This window comes from Lagenorhynchus albirostris, chromosome 10 (assembly GCF_949774975.1).
Source record: "Lagenorhynchus albirostris chromosome 10, mLagAlb1.1, whole genome shotgun sequence".
In the NCBI taxonomy this organism is placed as follows: Eukaryota; Metazoa; Chordata; class Mammalia; order Artiodactyla; family Delphinidae; genus Lagenorhynchus; species Lagenorhynchus albirostris.
The window spans coordinates 9914399-9932869 of record NC_083104.1 but is presented as its reverse complement, the minus strand read 5'-3'; the positions used below and the strand labels follow the sequence as shown (position 1 = coordinate 9932869).

The following is an 18471-nucleotide window of genomic DNA, read 5'->3' as shown; positions in this document are numbered from 1 at the left end:
TCTGTGCTTTTCTTCTTGTAGGACATCTGCAGATATTTATTTGAATTTTGTTGAATTGTTCTCATCAATAGTACATTAAAAGTTATACAGAAAGTGCTTTCTTATAAGGAAAACCATCTAGATAGATTTCTAGCTGTTTACTTTTCATAGCACTATTATAGAGATTATAGATCTCCAGGTAATATTTTTTAGATTGAGTTCTTCATATCATCTTATTTTTACATATAATGATAAATCTGAATTTTCTCTATCAAACCTCCGAGACTTCACTGGCTTGTAACTTAGCTTGTTGCTTATGTGTTGTTGCCTTTTCCATTTACAATGATATTCGATCCTCGTAAGGATGGGGCTGGGTGGGAAGGTACATCTTAGGGCCATAAATTGGTTTTGTAGAGAACTAACATAAAGATCTAAAGTCTCATCATATTTCTTCAGAACTCATAAATCATTTTATTATAATTCCATTCATTCAAGGAGTATAAAACCATTTTCAAATTGTTATTCCTAATTTGTTCATCTTCTCTTCCTTAGTCTTAGTGAGAAGAGAGCAGGCTGAATGGAAGAAAGTCATTATGACCACTGGGGCCACTAGGGTAGGCATCAGTCCCAGAGTTTTGTTTTCATCTCTCTGCTATTAATATTGGCTAATGTCTCGAGTGCTTACTTGGTGCAAATTACTTAGCTGACCATGACAAATGGATTGTGTCATTTCATCCCCTGATAGTCATACAATTAATGTATGTGTTATTATGATATCCCATAATGCATACATGGACAGAGCCTCAGAAGTAGTTATTTGCTCACTAAAATATGGTAGATGTGGAATTTGGACTCAGGTCTGATAGACTCCTAAATCACTCCTAGTGATTTTTACCACTAAATTAAAGTTGTATACCTCTGGAGAGTAGACAGTTTCTAAAATTTCCTCAGCTCTAACGTTTTATAATTAAATTTTTGTCTGATTGCAAGCTTAACAGTTAAGATGGGTAGGAAGGAATGCCACCCTGTTGAATGGAATTTCCCTGAAATAAGCCTGTTTTATGACACCAGTTCACTCATTCATTCACTCAGCATGTATTGAATGTTTGCTCTGTGCAAAGGCATTTTAGGCATCACAGTGGAGTGAGCGCCCCTTCCATAGACTCCCCTGCAGCAGTCAGAGAAGTCTTGGACTGGTTTGCCTGTTATGGAATGGGGCTTGGTGATAGAAGCCTGGTTTGTCCTCCACTGATAAAACTAAGACATACTCATATGAGTTTATAGGCATCTTGAAGCCGTGGGATAGTAACACACATGAATCTTACCATTTTTGCCTGGGATTAATGATATAAAGGCTTTGGATTTGGGTATGGAAAATGGGTGCAATTATGGGTGTGTTGGTTCTACATATATATGGACATCACGTGTCATCAGCCTGCAGCTACCTGCCATTCCTCACTACTCCTTCTTTTCACCAACCAAACAAGTACCTTCTTATCTCTCCTGTGGATAAGCTCTTGACAGTGGCACTAGGGCCTCCCTCAATAAGTACATCATTGGCTAAACCAGTGGTTTCTCAGATATGCTCATTGAACAACCCTTAAGGTGGATTGACATTCCACTGCCTAGAGTAGAATATGGTGTTCTTTAGAAATCGTGGGGGAAAAAATAGGCCACCAGATGTACTTTCTTTAATTTAAATTGTATATATATATATATATATATATATATATATATATATATATATATATGAACAATTGTTATATATGTGTATGTATACTTGTTCATATATATGAATGATTTAAAATTGAAGATATGTATATATACACACACACATATATATATGTATATTTAAATTTTGGCTTCTGTTAGCAAGTAGTAAATTAAATTATTAGCAGATCCATACTGCAGGGAAATAACCAATCAGATTTCATTCAATAGCTTGCTTTTTTGTAGATTTATGGTTGTGATTTTATATCTGCAGATATGTTTGCTGAAGAAAATATTTCTACCACTTTACACAAAATTAAATTCATTTAATACCAATGCGGCATGTCTCAAATGTCTTAATACAGTTTTAAACTTCAATAGTATCAGAAGTGTGAAATTAAAAACATACCCCAAAATCATTTGAAGATATAATTACTTTCATTTCCCTTATATTTTTGAGACTTTTGAAAAATAAGTATTTAGTTGTACTTATCTGTTTCTGTCTCTCTAAGGATAGCAAACACTGAAACAATTTTTTTTTAAAAGTCAATATTAAAAATATATTGTCCAAGATGATCAAAACTAAGGAAGTGGCAAAGAAATTCAAAAATTTAAACTTTCAAAGGGTGCTTTTTTTTGTGAGTGTGGAGTAGTTGTTCTTCTGAAGGAATTAATCTTTTTTAAAATTTAATTAACTTATTTTTTATTGAAGTATACTTGGTTTACAGCATTGTGTTAATTACTGCTGTACAGCAAAGTGACTCTGTTATACATATGTATATACATTCTTTTTCACATTCTTTTCCATTATGGTTTATCATGGGATATTGAATATAGTTCCCTGTGCTATATAGTAGGACCTTGTTGTTTAGCCAATCTATATATACCAGTTTGCATCTGCTAATCCCATACTCGCAGTTCATCCCTCTCCCACCTGCTTCCCCCTTGGCAGCCACCAGTGTATTCTCTATGTCTCTGATTCTGTTTCTTTTTCATAGATAGGTTCATTTGTGTCATATTTTAGATTCCACATATAAGTGGTATCATGGTATTTGTCTTTCTCTTTCTGACTTACTTTGCTTAGTATGATAATCTCTAGTTGCATCCATGTTGCTGCTGCAAACGGCATTATTTCATTCTTTTTTTTATGGCTGAGTAGTATTTCATTGTATATATGTACCACATCGTCTTTATCCATTCATCTGTTGATGGACATTTAGGTTGTTTCCATGTCTTGGCTATTGTGAATATTGCTGCTGTGAGTATCAGGGTGAATGTGTCTTTTTGAATTATAGTTTTGTCTGGATATATGCCCAAGAGTGGGATTGCTGGATCATATGGTAGGTCTATCTTTAGTTTTCTGAGGAACCTCCATACTGTTTTCCACAGTGGCTGCACCAACTTACGTTCCCACCAACAGTGTTGTAGGAGGGTTCCCTTTTCTCCACACCCTCTCCAGCATATGTTATTTGTAGACTTTTTAATAGTGGCCATTCTGACTGGTGTGAGGTGGTACCTCATGGTAGTTTTGATTTGCATTTCTTTAATAATTGGCAGTGTTGAGCATCTTTTCATGTGCCTATTGGCCATCTGTATTTCTTCTTTGGAGAAATGTCTCTTTAAGTCTTCTGCCCATTTTTTTGATTGGGTTGTTTGCTTTTATTGTCATCAAGTTGTATGAGCTGCTTGTATAGTTTGGAAATTAAGCCCTTGCTGGTTGCATCATTTGCAAATATTTTCTCCCATTCTGTAGGTTGTCTTTTCATTTTGTTTATGGTTTCCTTTGCTGTGCAAAAGCTTGTAAGTTTGATTCGGTCCCCTTTGTTTATTTTCATTTTTATTTCTATTGTCTTGAGAGACTGACCTAAGAAAACATTGGTATGATTTATGTCAGAGAATATTTTGCCTATGTTCTCTTCTAGAAGTTTTATGGTGTCATGTCTTATGTTTAAGTCTTTAAGACATTTTGTGTTTATTTTCGTGTATGGTGAAAGGATGTGTTCTAACTTCACTGGTTTATATAAGGCTGTCCAACTTTACCAACACCACTTGCAGAAGAGACTGTCTTTTTCCCATTATATATTCTTGCCTCCTTTGTCAAAGATTAATTGTCAAAGATTAACTGAGGTGTGTGGATTTATTTCTGGGCTCTGTATTCTGTTCCATTGATCCATATGTCTGTTTTTGTGCCAATACCACGCTGTTTTTATTACTGTGACTTTGGAGTACTGTCTGAGTCTGGGGTGGCTATGCCTCCAACGTTGTTCTTTTTCTTCAGGATTGCTTTGGCAATTCTGGGTCTTTTATGGTTCCGTATGAATTTTAGGATTATTTGTTCTAATTGCGTGAAAAATGTCATGGGTAATTTGATAGGGATCACATGAAATCTGTAGATTGCTTTGGGTAGTATGAGCATTTTAACAATATTAATTCCTCCAACCCAAGAACATGAGATGTCTTTCCATTTCTTTGAATCATCTTCACTTTCCTTTATTAATGCTTTGCAGTTCTCAGCATATAAGTGTTTGCCTTCTTGGTGAGGTTTATTCCCAAGTATTTTATTTTTGGGGTTGTGATTTTAAAAGGCATTGTTTTTTTACGTTCCCTTTCTGATATTTCATTGTTGGTATAAAGAAATGCAACCAATTTCTGTATGTTAATCTTGTATTCTGCTACCTTGCTGAATTCATTTATCAGTTGTAGTGGTTTTCATGTAGAGTCTTTAGGGTTTTCTATATATAGTATCATACAATCTGCATCTAATGACAATTTTACCTCTTCCTGAAGGAATTAATCTTGAAGTTCTACTAAGACTTTTGGGATACCTGTTTTAATGAGCCACTACTTCCTGCCTGAGATTGCACTATGCAGTAGAGATTCTAGAATTAGCATAATAAAACTAATAATGCAAACAACAACAACAAATCTTCACAAACCTTCCTTGCAAGGAAGTAAAGTCCACTGGAAAAACAGACAAGTGAAACACACATTCAAAATGGCAGTGATTCTCAAACATTTATGTGCTGAAAAATCATGACAAGCGTGATAACCAGGGCAATTACTAGACCCCTTCTCCAGCTGATCAGGTGTTAAGGTCCTGTAACTCTCTTTTTGGTGAATGCCTCCAGGAGAGTCTGAGCCAGATGTTCTCAGTTGTCGTCGACCTTTAGTGTGCATCAGATTTGCCTGAGAATATTGTTAAAACACAGATTGCTGGGCTCCAGTGCCAGAGTTCTAAGCAGTTCCCAGGTGTGGCTGATATTGCTGGCCCAGGGACCACATTTTGAGAACCACCTTTCAAAACTCTGCAGTATGCGGTTGTGTGTGTTGTGAATGAGACGGGTCCAGAGAACCAAAGGAGGGCAAAGGGACTCTGCCCTAAATTAGCCAAAGGTAACAATAGCAGCTAGAATTGATTGACCCAAGAAAAAAATTTAAGAACTTTACCTGCATTTGCTCATTTAATCCTTTCAGTAAGGTACATAGGTGCTGCTTAGTGTTCCTGTTTTACAGGGGTGTCCAGAGAAGGTAACTACTTTGCCCAAGTCCTAAACTGGTAAGTAACAGATTAAGAATTCAAGTCTAGGAAGTCTGATTCCAGAGCCCACACCTCTACCCTTTCTGCACATAGAGAGGAGTAAAGGGTTGTCAGTGAAGCCTTCCTGGGGGCCCTGGCCTCTGAGTGTAAATAGAAGGATGAGTGGACATAAAGATCATTATTTGTGTGTGGTGGGAGTAGGGGAGGAAGTATCAGGGCTTCCAGAAGAACCCGCCCTCCCCATACATCTGCTATAAGCAAGTCTGATGATCAGGAGTCCGGAACACGAGTATGACTATGGGATACTGAGAAGGGTTCTAGAACCCTGAGGTTAGAGTTCTGGATCAGTTAGTAGGTAACAGAAAGTGAATGAGTGATTTACCTTACTTTGCACGGGTAGCAGGAAGTTTGGAGATAGTCCCTCTAGCGTTAGTCCAGCTGCTGAAGGGCATCACCAGGGGACTGGGTTGCTTCGCTCTTCCAGCTTCCACATCTCTAGCACGTCCACATAGCTTCAAAGTGACCCCAGAATCTCCAACAGTGTTCCAACAATTGGGCAGGAAGAAAGAAAAGGAAAAAAAAGAAATTAAGAAAAAAAAGGCAGTGTCTAACTCAGAGAGCAAATTTTTTTACCACAGATGGTCAGCAGACTTGCACTTAGATCTCATCAGCTCGGATTTTAAACTGGCCACCTTAGCCTTAAGGATAATGGGGTCTCCTAAACCAGGACTCTGATAGCAAGGAATAAGGAGAGAGTGGTACTGATTAGCAGTGCCTGCTGTCCCAAACAAATATTATCCCCAGACTATTTTTTTTATCCTATATTTTACTTTAAAGAATGGAGGGGAAACATTTTGTATCTGTAAATAGCCTTTTAGAAAGGGTAAAATTATATAATTATACAACACCCTAGAGGGCTCCTTTCATCTAAAATCTCTTTAAAACCTGTTCAAGGTTAAGGACATTTTTATCTTAATTTAGTAACTTGCAGTCGATTATCTTGGAATGACATCCTCTCTCTGCAGATGGTCTGTCAGGCTTTAGAAAATTCTAGAAGTGGACAGAGAAGTGTTATGGTGCATGCATTTGCAATATGCACGTCTTTGAAATGAAATCCATTTAGGGACCAAAAGGCATTTCATGTCTTTGCTATACATTTTCACATATTTGCCTTTCCAGAATTCCTTTGAGCAAATCTGTTAGATGTAACCCATCCGTTTCTCCCATCTGAATTCTTTATTACTAAACATTCTTCAGTATGCTCTCACTCCCCTCTGTCAAAGGCGTTTCTCTGGGTCCTCACCCTTCTCATCTCATATGTGAATGCGTATCTTAAACTGAAGCAACAGTCTGCTATGACTTCTCCATAACTTGAAGAACCCGTCTTTGTGGAAAAAAAAGTAGACTTACTAACTTAAAAGGTAAAATGCGCACAATGTTTCTGAGAATTAAAAACTAAGATAAAAACATAAGCAATGGAAAAAGCTTACAGTGGATCCTTTTCGAATACTTTATTTTACAGAGAAGGCAACTGAAGTTTAAAGAAAAAATGCATTAGTTAAACACTAAATAAACCTTAAACCTCAGTGGAGCAACACATGGACAGTTCATTTCTCACTCACTCAGGAGTGCAGTATGGACTTTGGTGGTCTGAGGGTCAGTTTTCTGCTCAGTTATTCAGGGACCCACCACCTTCATCAAGTGGCTCTACATTTTTCCTGAAAAGGAAAGGAGAGAGGAAGCTGCAAGCTACAATTATCAACTCGTTATCCTTCAGACATAAACTCTTCAGGTCACCTCTGGTCGCATTCTTTGGGATAGAACCATACCCAGATGCAAGCGGAGATGGAGAATGTTGTTCCTATCTTGGTCCTAGTGATGCCTCTACAGGCTGGAGGAGCTAATTAAAGTGTAGTCAACAGCTCTTGTTTCTGCCACAATGAGCGATTACCCTAAGACTGTGGATTAATTATGTGTGTGTGTCATATATACATATAATACACACAAATGTATATATGTGTGTGTATATATACATTTTTTAGCATGAGTTGACACATGGGGCTTCTGCCTTATCAAAAGAGTACAAGCTGCCTCTCGTTGCTCTTTCCTAATTGAAGTTGACTGCTACTATCTATTCCCTTCATTTTGCTACCTCCCCCCCCCCGCCTTTCAATATTATATGAAAATTCTGAAAGAAATAATTTCAAAGTTTCCAGTGCTTTTAAAGGTAATAGAATACTCAGACCTTAACAATTTTCCTGTGTGAAACTTTTGCCAGACTAAAATAGTTAACTTATGAAAAGTAAATTTAGATTGATACAAAAGAGAAAATAAGCTGATTTTTTTTTTTTTTTTTACACAAATACCCTGAGCCAGGGTGGACAATAAATGGAAAACTGGAGGAATTTAGATCCTTTTGTTGTAAATTTAAATTTTTTTTTTTTGCGGTACACGGGCCTCTCACCGCCATGGCCTCTCCCGCTGCGGAGCACAGGCTCCGGATGCGCAGGCCCAGCGGCCATGGCCCACGGGCCCAGACACTCCGCGGCATGTGGGATCTCCCCGGACCGGGGCACGAACCCATGTCCCCTGCATCGGCAGGCGGACTCTCAACCACTGAGCCACCAGGGAAGCCCCAATTTAAATATTTTTAATTGTAAAAATAATACAGACTCATTGCAGAAACTCCAAAATTGAAAGGATTTAAAGAAAAAAGGAAAAATAACTCAAAATCCCATTTCTGATAAATCATCTCTGTAACATTTTTGAGGGTATCTTTTGAAACTTTTTTGTGACAGGGTGCATATAAATACAATGCAAGTATAAAATACCTTTAATTATTATATCAAACTACAAAACAGTTCTATAACATTTTCATTTAGTAATATAAGCATGATTACCTATCACCTAATAAAAATCTGCAGCATCATTTCTAATGGTTGAACAGCATTCTATTATTTATTTAACCAGTCCCTACTGTTCAACATTTAGATTATTCCTGTTTTGCTTTGCTAAACAATGAGACAAGCATCCTTGTTCATATGTCTTTGAGCATTTGTTTATTTCCTTAGAATGGACTTCTAGAACTTGAATGGCTGGTTGTCAGTTCTGGTACATACTGACATATTGTCTTCCAGAAAGGTTACCCTGCTTTTTATTTCTACCAACAAGTTAACATGCAGTGTGGTTTCTCACACACACTCATCAGTACCAGTGTTATCAATATCAATACCACTATTATCAAGTTTTTTAAAACTTTGTCATTCTAGTCAGTAAAATATGACACCTGAATTATTTTATTTGTATTTCTTTGATTAATAATAGCAAGGTTGAACATATCTTTATTGGCTGTTAATAGTTTTTAGTTTGTGACTTTATGACATCCATTTTTCATCAATTTATAACAACCTTTTATATATCAATGTGTTTATTTTGTTGTTTGTTATAAATGCAATTTTCTTCTCTTCATTTATTAATTTTTATTTTGTGTGTGTTGAACTTCTTTAATATTGTCATCTATTCAAAAACCCTTTAATGAACACAACAAATATGGAAAATCAGTCATTCTCCTGCATTTTGTAATCAATTTATTTCCTTTTGGGCAGTATGGAAATGTAAATCCTTATTTCATCTTATGGTTGGAAAGAATCTATTCCTTCAGAAAGGGATTATAGTCTCCATGATGCAGTAATGGGAGATTTTATACGGTAGGCGGGGTCTATGGAAGAAAAGACCCTAAATCACACTCCATTGGTGGTTGCCTTATTTATAAAAATGGCATTTGAGGTTGTGTGACTGCCATCAGGTAAGCAAAATTAATTTTTAGCATGAAATACTACTATCAGCAAGAACAGCCTAGGATAGGCTAGCAGTAAGAAGTGAGGGGTTATGGGATTGGGGCATAGCCTCTGTTTCCTCCAAAACAGCTGGAAATTTAAACTCTGGGGCTCCTTCTTGATCCAATCAGCCCAGCTAGTATGTGTTGCCAGGTAGGGTGAATAGATTCAGAAGTCCAAGAGCTCATCCTTGGTCCCCTCTGGAAATGAGCAGAGAATACTGTGTCAAGCAGAGGTGATCAGTCCATGGTCTGGAGACTTGGATCTCCCCGCATAGTCCTTAAAGTCAGGGTGAGACAAAATGCCAATACAAATCATATTGATGACAGTATCAGTGAGGTGACATTGAGTCTTTTGACCCAACGTGTGTCTGCAGTGTGCCATCCATTAGTAAATGGGCAAAGCCATTTGACAGATCTATCTGATACAATGAATGAATCTGACACTCATAGTTTGAAAAACTGAAACTGTATCCATTTGTCAAGAACAGTGGCTACTTGTTCTGCTTTATTCCCCCTGGTAGAACTAGATAACATTGCAGGCAGTAAGACGTTACGGCATTTCACCCTGGAGTAGCCCCAAAACTGAAGAAGCTGTCTTATCAGTAGTTAGCTCCTTGTCACCAAGAATATTAAAGTAGATTTGTATGATTAGCAAATTAAAGAGACTATAGTGCCTACCACTACTGTATTCAGTAAGCCACCCAAGTTATTCTAAAGAAATCCTAATAATACATTAGGACCGTTTTGAATATTTTTATTTGATTAGCCATAATCTTCTAGTTATAACATCCATCACCATTTTGACCACTGAAACTTGGCCTTCTTTTCTTACAGCCTAGCCCTGTGGTCTTGGGCTAATCACTAACCTGCTTAGATACAATTTTCTTCTCTGTGAAATAGAAACAATATTATATGCTTTGAAGGACTGCAGGAAGATGAGCTGTAATGTTTATCAAGTGCCTAGTAAGTAGCCTGGCCCATAATAAATACTTGGCTAATTGTAGATGTTAGTTTCATTTTTAGTTTTATTTCCAAACATTGCTCTTTACTTTTGGAACTGTAAAATTTGTTTCGAGAGTGGAGGACTTGTTGTTTGGATTCCTCCAACACTCTCTGTATATTCTGTACTTCTATCCCTACATCATCTATATTAATGAAATAAATGATCTTTGGTCTGGTGATTCCAAGGTGACGAGGAGCTAAGTGGAGGTTCAGTATACACCTGGAAGTATGGATTTTCATGCCCAGTGCAAATGTGGGAAAGGCATTATTCCCGCATTATAAAGGGTGTAAAAACCTCCAACTTGAGGAGACTCTGGGTTGAGAGATGAGAGATTTACAGGTACTGTGTTTATCCTACGGGGTACCACAGGGGCTTTTGTGTTCTGTAGCAAGAATTTGCACCTTATACCCTTGTAGTTAGAAGTAAAGCATACCACATAACTAATATCTAGTAAGCATTAGAGTTAGAATAAATACCATTTATTTAACGTTTCCTTTGTGTTAAGCATTTTACAGTTACAACATATGGATGGATACTGTATTGTAATGGTTAAGAGTGTAGTTTTTTGAGCTAGATAATCCTGGATTGGAATCTCATCTTTATTACCTCTTTTTTTTTCTGTTTTATTGGTATAATTGACAAAATTGTATTTATCTTGTCTGACTTATTTCATTAACATAATGCACTCCTGTTTCATCTATACTGTCACAAATGAAAGGATCTCCTTCATTTTTTTAAGGCTGAATAATATTCCATTACGTCTTAAATGAGTGACTTTTGGTACATTGTTTACACTTTCTAAGCCTTAGGGTTTCTTATCTTCTGTAAAAATATATATATATATATATATATACTAACAGGTTATTTTCTGATATGTGGAATGTTTGTTGAATCAACAAATAATTAGTTGAGATCATAAATGACACTTAGCACTGTATTAACATTTATTAATACTCTCCCTGTTAATTTCTACAATAAATTGTATAATAAGTAACAATAATAATAGTACTACTAGTAGTTTTAGAAAATGCATAGGATGTGCCAGGCATCATATACTGTACTACCCTCCTTCATGTGTACCACAAGATACATGTGGACATCATCTTCCACGTTGTTTCCTTTAGAGAAAATTGAAGCTCAGCAAGATTGAGTAGCTTGCTCCAGATGTGACCTCAGGTCTGAATCACTCCACATATAGGTTCTTAATTACTCCATGTCTTTAATTCCACATCTGCATTTGTTTGTTGTTGTTGTTTTTAACTTTCCAAGCATCTGATCTGAAATTCCTTTCTCTTTGGGGAATTTTCCATTTTGTGGGTCTTGGTGAGAAACAGAGCCTTCCTCTCATTATACAAGCTGAACATGTCAGATACACTGTTTACTCACATGCTCAGTCTCCCTTACAGATGGAAACAGTCCAGCGACCTCGGGTTGACCAACTGCACCCCTCTCTTGGATTTTTTTTTTTTTTTTTTTTTTTTTTTTTTTTTGCGGTACGCGGGCCTCTCACTGTTGTGGCCTCTCCCGTTGCTGAGCACAGACTCTGGACGTGGCACAGGCTCAGCGGCCATGGCTCACGGGCCCAGCCACTCCGCGGCATGCGGGATCTTCCCGGACTGGGGCATGAACCCGTGTCCCCTGCATCGGCAGGCGGACTCTCAACCACTGCGCCACCAGGGAAGCCCCCCTCTCTTGGATTTTGAATTACAAATAAATGATGTAAAGAAGCAAGGCCAGCAGTCCTGGGTCAACCTCCTGTTTCCTATTCCTGCTTGGTAGCAAGGCCAGGTAGGACTTATAACATCACTTTGGCCTGATCCTATAATTGCAATAGCATAGCCTTGGCTTCCGGTTGTTTAGTCTGCTTCTAGTTACTGAGACCTAACCATAAACTTCCAAAAGTTTCCTTTTCTGCTCAAATTAGCCATATCTGGTTCCTGATGATTACAAATAAGACCTTTCCTGATATACAATGGTGACCTACTTATCCAGGCAGATGTAACATTGTCCTGGCAGGGACAGAGGGCAGGCAAGTTCCTTGAACAGCTGAACAAGAAGAAAAAGACCTAAGAAGGAAGAATTGAAGCCAGTTCTGCTTGTGTTATAATTCTACCCGCAGCTGCCTCTGTTTCACAGACCACATGCTAAGGACCATTCCCTTCCCCTGTAACAGACAAGCAAAGTAGACCCAGGCCTTCCAACCCAGAGACCAGCTGAGCTGTACCGTGGACAATCTAGGATGTGAAAGACTTCACTCAAGGTCTTTGTCAATTGACACATTGTTCCTCTCTTTGGGAAGTAGCTTCTTTGTGTGACAAGAATATGCTAAACCAACACTTAAGTGGACAGAGGTGAAAGATGCCAAAATTAGCTACAGAAAAAAAGGTGTAAAGACTTGTATTTTCTGTTATTTGAAGGTGTTAAGACCCCACATAGAATATGAGTCCTTTAAAGGAAAGTTGTGAATGGCCCAGGGAACGTTGAATTTCCATGTGGCAATATGTTCTTGATCGGTCATGATGATGATGATGATGATGGTAGCATCAGTAGCATTTATCAGTCTTTCCTGGGTGAGAGGCACTTTATCCTAATGACCTTTTATCCCCATGACGACCCTGTGAAGTAGGAAATACTGTTTCAGCATCTTCAGGGCTTTTTTTTTTTTTTTTTTTTAAATCAGGAATTTACCCTAGATTGCAGTTGGGTGGTAGAACGACCAGAACTGGACACTAGCCTTTCCTGAATTCCCAGAGTGTGATCTTAGCAGTTGTATTGCCTGATGCAGAGCCATGTAAATGTTGCCAAAGCAATGAAACGTGTACCTATTTCTAACAGATTCTAACTCAGAAGCTCTGGGGTTAAGTGCAGAGCAGTTGAGTGTGATTGTCTTTACAGACAGTAGATAAGAGAAGTTGTTTAAAAGTATATTTGCATATTGCACTACACTGTCATATCTGTGACTGGTTAGCTATTGAGTAACTAACACAAATCCCAATCCCATCTCTAATCTCATTCATCTCTTGTATGATATTTGACCTAATTGAGGCAGTTTTTTTTTGTTCTTTCCCACAAACACACATCGAACATCCAAAACATGCTTACCATTTGTGAGCATATTCTCTTAGTTATTTAGTAGTTGAGTAAGAGTGAGAGGGAAGGACTTCCTTAGTGGCGCAGTGGTTGGGAGTCTGCCTGCCGATGCAGCGGACACGGGTTCATGTCCTGGTCAGGGAGGATCCTACATGCCGCGGAGCGGCTGGGTCCATGAGCCATGGCCGCTGAGCCTGCGCGTCCGGAGCCTGTGCTCCGCGACGGGAGAGGCTGTGGCGGTGAGAGGCCTGCGTACCGCAAAAAAAGAAAAAAAAAAAAAAGAGTGAGAGAGAAAAAGACACATGAATATGAAATACGGTCATCATTTTTTTTAGTATCCTTTATGTTGTTAATCCCTCTTAGCATTTACTGCCATTCACTCATTTGTATTATTTGGGGTATAGCAGTTTATTCACACAGCATTTTTACATATGGCTTATCATTTGTATTCTATTTTAATAACACTAATAATTATAGACTATTGACAAACTCATCAGACCCTACATATTCATTTCAAAATCATGAAAATAAGGTGGAAAATGAGGTGTAAAGTGGAAAATCTATGTGTATGTTTTCATTGGTGGAATGAGGAGCTACCTGAATATCACTCCTTTAGCTTTTCCTTCAAATGGTGCACTTTTTCCTCCATGCATAGGAGTCACTTCCATTAGGTAAACAGTAGTCTTGAGGGCAAACCTCAGAAGTAGAAACAGGAGAACTTTTCAGTTATGGTAAAATCAAACATATTTTTCTTCAGTAGTGAAAAAAAAATTCTTCATGAGAAGTTCAACCACCGTGAGTTCCATGGTGAAAAACTTTCCACTTATAGATGCAACTTCCCCCAGAATTCTGAGAAATGTCGGTAGTAGAGAGGGGTGTTGCATACACCTGTTTCATTTCCCTCTGACTTTTCCTTCTTCTTTCTCTATTGACATTAAAATCTATAGTGAAAGCACATAGTAAGCAGTCTAGGACAATTGATATGACATTTGATCTAAATCTCCAAAGTCTATTTTAGATGCGGATGCTATGAGAGTCACAGGAGGGGAAAAAATCTAGAATTATTCTTATGTGATCAAATGTACCAAAATAACAAAAGCAAATCTTATTTCTAGCTAATAAAATAGCATTCCTTATATGATGTCATATTATGGCAGAAAAGAAATATATGCGGCTATTTTCTTCTACATAAAAACTGCTAAGGAGTGGGGACCAATGAACTAAATCAATTGTTTTGGGTTCAAGTTGTAGTTTTTAGTAGCCATCCTTCTTAGCAAGTTTTCAGAAGCAAATGTAGTTCGTTTACTATCACCACTAAATGTGCAATTGTGTAGATTTGTGAAAAAAAGTATTATCAAATATATATACTTTAAAATGATTTGTGTAAATTTATCTATTCATATTATTATTCTCCCTAAGTAAATCAAAATATACTATATACTATGTTTTCCTTCTATAGCGTAAAAGGGGAATGTATGTTGAAACTTATTCAAATATTTATTAGGTGTCTACTAAGTGCCAGGCACTCTACTAGGCAGTAGAGATGTTGTATTAGAGGTGGAAAATGTCCTTGACCTCCAGAACTGATACTCTTGTAAGAGAGATACTGGGTCAAACTAAGTCAACAGTTTCTTTGCTGCAGAGCTTTTTACGAGCCTTGTGAATTATGAGTCTCTAATAAGGAGATGTAGTGGACAACAGATCCCACATTTATTTGAAATCTTTTCCTTCATGGACTGTCTCATAGGATTTATGATCCACTGAACACACCTTGAGAGACACTAGTATTCTGCAGTGGTTAGTTAATTGTTTTCTATTAAGCAACTATATACTGAATCCATGATATTATTCTGGATGTTTTGGAGGATACAATGATGTACACGGCCACTGTGATGATAAGGGGGTCCAGTTTAGTTAAGAAGAGAAACCACAGGAGTTATAACTTAATGTAACAAAGAAATACACACACATATACATATATTTATATGTAAATTACTGTTTATATAGTATACAATGTCTTCTGAAGAAGATAGAGTTGTTTGTAACTTGGGATCTCACAGGAGGTTTCACAGAGAAGGCAGACCCTGAGCTGGGCAGAATTTCAGTAAGTTAATTTGGTTCTGACCGTACGATAAAATCAGGTATCTGCACTGGTCAATCTGACCTTGATGGAACAGCATTCCATTTGCAGGGAACAGTGTGATCAAACATGCAGTGGTGGAGATTGCCAGCTTGTAATATTCCAGTACCTGGAAAGTGTTGGAACATCTGCTTTCTCCACGGTCTAGAAAAGTGAATCTCGAGTGAAATGCACGTATAATGGAGGCCAGTGCTCTTTGCTTTGTACACTGCTTTGATTCTACAACATGCAACAATGTAGTGATCTGTTTCAGATTGTCATTATTCGAGACGGTTCTTAGTAACAGGAGTGGAAAAGGAAGACCTCTCTTCCTGTGTTTCTGCCCTATGCTCTTAAGCCAGAAAAGGTACCAACATCACTGACCTGACCTTGTCTCAGGTTATCTATCAGGATCTACTAGAATCATTCTAGTGAAAGGTAACTAGACGTCCAAAGGACTTAAAAGATACACTATAACTTTTGTATGCTTTATATACCTGGTGAAACAAAACTGTCACCTGAGTGGTCCCCTTCCCTAGAAATACCAGTATGTTTTTCCAGTGCATGGCAGAACTTTGCAGGTAGAACTGGGATAAAGGTGAAGAACAGTCTTAAAATTCTAGTCCTTGAACAGCACCTAACACACAACAGGTTTTCAATAATCTTAGCAACAATATTCACAAATAATGACCATCAGCATAACTGCTCTTTTGTGCCAAAATACATTACCATATTACTTTTTTTCCTTCAGCTTTACAACTTGGGTTCTATTATTGTTTCCATTTTATAGATTAGGAAAGTGAGGCTCAGAGATGCTAAGTCACTTGGGCAAGGTCACAGAGCTTGTAGGAGATAAACCTGCACCCTTAGTGTTGGATCCTACAAACCAGACCATAATTTAAGGCCTTCAAAATATACCTCAGAACATTTGAGTAAATTAATGAATAAATCCTCCTAGTCAGACTGACCAGATCATTATATTAGGTTCAGCTATAAGTGGAGGAAAGTCATAATCATAGTTGGACAGTTAATACAGTAATTTACTTGCTTTGAATTTTCTAAATGATATTTAGCTGGTAGTTTCATGATGATAACCATCGAATAAAAACAGGCATATTTTGGTGTTTGGAATAAGATCTCATATTGAGTAAAATACATATTTATTCCTAGACCTATATGATGTGAGTAACAGATGACATTGAGATGCCATCTAGAAGTACTCCTGTGCAGTTCATCATGTCAACCCAGCTAATAATTTTAGAATGTTCAGAGTGAATAATATATGCAGCCATAAAGCATATTTCTAATCAATGCAAATAATATTTTTCCTATGCTAAACCCAGAGTTAAGTTATAACACGCATCATAAGATTAATGGGCCATTTTTTCTTCATCACTTTGCTAAATTACTTAGCCTGGAAACCATTCAGAAGGTTGAGAATTGGAGCTGAGCAGTAGTAGTGAGACTGTGCCTCTGATGATGAAAGTATTTCCACCCCGACCCCTACCGCTCCCTTCTTGGGAAAGAAGGCAACATTTCTCCTAGAAAAAGTCACAGGTTTATAAGCTGGCTTGTATAATACGTTTGGAGGAATATTGTGTCTTTTAAGCAGAGCCTATCTCGGCACATAAAATAATTTTTACCTACCATTTAATGAAATTAACCCTCGCTTTGAGGCTAGGTCTTTTGCCATTTGACTCCTGGATCACGTCTATGGATATATTTTTTTCTTGAGACGAAGTGTGAACCCAATATAGTATCCATCATTCAGTCTATCTAGCTGATGTACATCATCTGAAGCACAAGCTCCCTGAGGCCAGGCACTTTATCTGCTCTATCAGTGTAGCCCTGATGCCTAGTGTCTAGCTTTTGGAGATTCTTAATAAACGTTTGTACTGAATAAGGTATGTATATGGTCAACAAAAGTTGGCTTCCCATTTTACAGTCAAGAGTATCGTACTCATGGTCTGTGAACACTGGATAGCAGAATCTTACTATGTTATTTTTCTGTTCCCTTTGCAAGTTTCCTGAAAGGGCATTCTTGTCCTTAGAATGTCCATCTCCTCCCATCTTCCTGGAGAATAACTCTTCTTTCTTAAATACTTAGCCCCATTATTGACTCTTTAAGATTGAATGTATTACCTCCTTACAAACAGGAAAATGCAGTGCTTTTCTTTTTTTTTTTTTTCGACAATTTATCACCAGAAAATTATTCTAACACCTGAAATTCTGGACCTAAAATGCCTGGACTAGTGGTTCTCAAAGTCTGGTACCCAGACCAGCACATCAGCTGCACGTAGGAATTTTTAGAAGTGAAAGTCTTGGGCCCTGCTCCAGACCTACAGACTCGGACACTCTGGGGGTGGGGCCCACTACCTGTTTCAGCAAGCTCTCTTGGTGATGCTGATGCATACTCAAGTTGGAGACCCACTGCTTAGACCTAGAACTTAAGGTTTAGGCTTTGGACAGATCTGAGTCCTAAACACTACTGAGACACTGGAGTGACCATGAGCAAGTTACTTCTGGGAACCTTTTAGCATCTGTGTGCCTTGCTTAGCTAATAGTGATTTTAATTAATTAGAATAATGCACACGGTGTACTCAAGAGAGTAACCAAAACATACTTTATGTTCCATAAATTCTAGCTGTTTACCATTATCATCAATCAGAGCTTACTGACACATCCTGAAGACATTCTTCTAATAAGTGTAATAACGTGGTTTGTAAAATTAACAGCTTAGAAGAGCATATTACAAAGTTCATCAGACAGGGTCTCAGCAGGAAATCAGGGGTACATCAATAAGGATAAATTGAGCCCAATGTAGAGAATCAAGAGATAGTGTAGTGCCCTGGGTTCAGTAAAAGTGTGGCTACTTTATAGGAGATGAAAGAGAAAGGAAGCCTTGCTGGAGAGAGAGTCCTCCCCAAAGATGCTGTGACGCCCCACAGAGAAGCACTATACGTTAGTTGGGGGGTGCAGCCAACTCCCAACAAGTTGGTAAGAATTAATAGCCTAACTTCACTCCCCTCCTTCATTCCCTACAATCTTCTATTGGTTCTCTTCATTGGTGAGCCACACGGAAGCCAGAGCAAGGACACTTACTAAGATAGGCCATGCAAGCCATCCATGTAGAGTTGGGTGGAGAAAGGATGTGGAAGGGCAAATAGGACATATTTCCCGCAGGTGGTGAGCGA

The 18471-nt window shown here is 37.9% G+C and overlaps 1 protein-coding gene and 1 long non-coding RNA gene across 5 annotated transcripts in view; both read left to right on the top strand.

The window, feature by feature from the left end:
- Positions 1-18471, top strand: part of GRM7 (glutamate metabotropic receptor 7) — an 817821-nt gene that overhangs the window by 12868 nt on the left and 786482 nt on the right. The gene's annotated exons all lie outside the window — the stretch shown is intronic.
- LOC132527806 (uncharacterized) lies at positions 22-5232 on the top strand. The gene is made up of 3 exons (XR_009543101.1): positions 22-70; positions 532-593; positions 5203-5232. It is a non-coding gene; the product is annotated as an uncharacterized LOC132527806 (long non-coding RNA).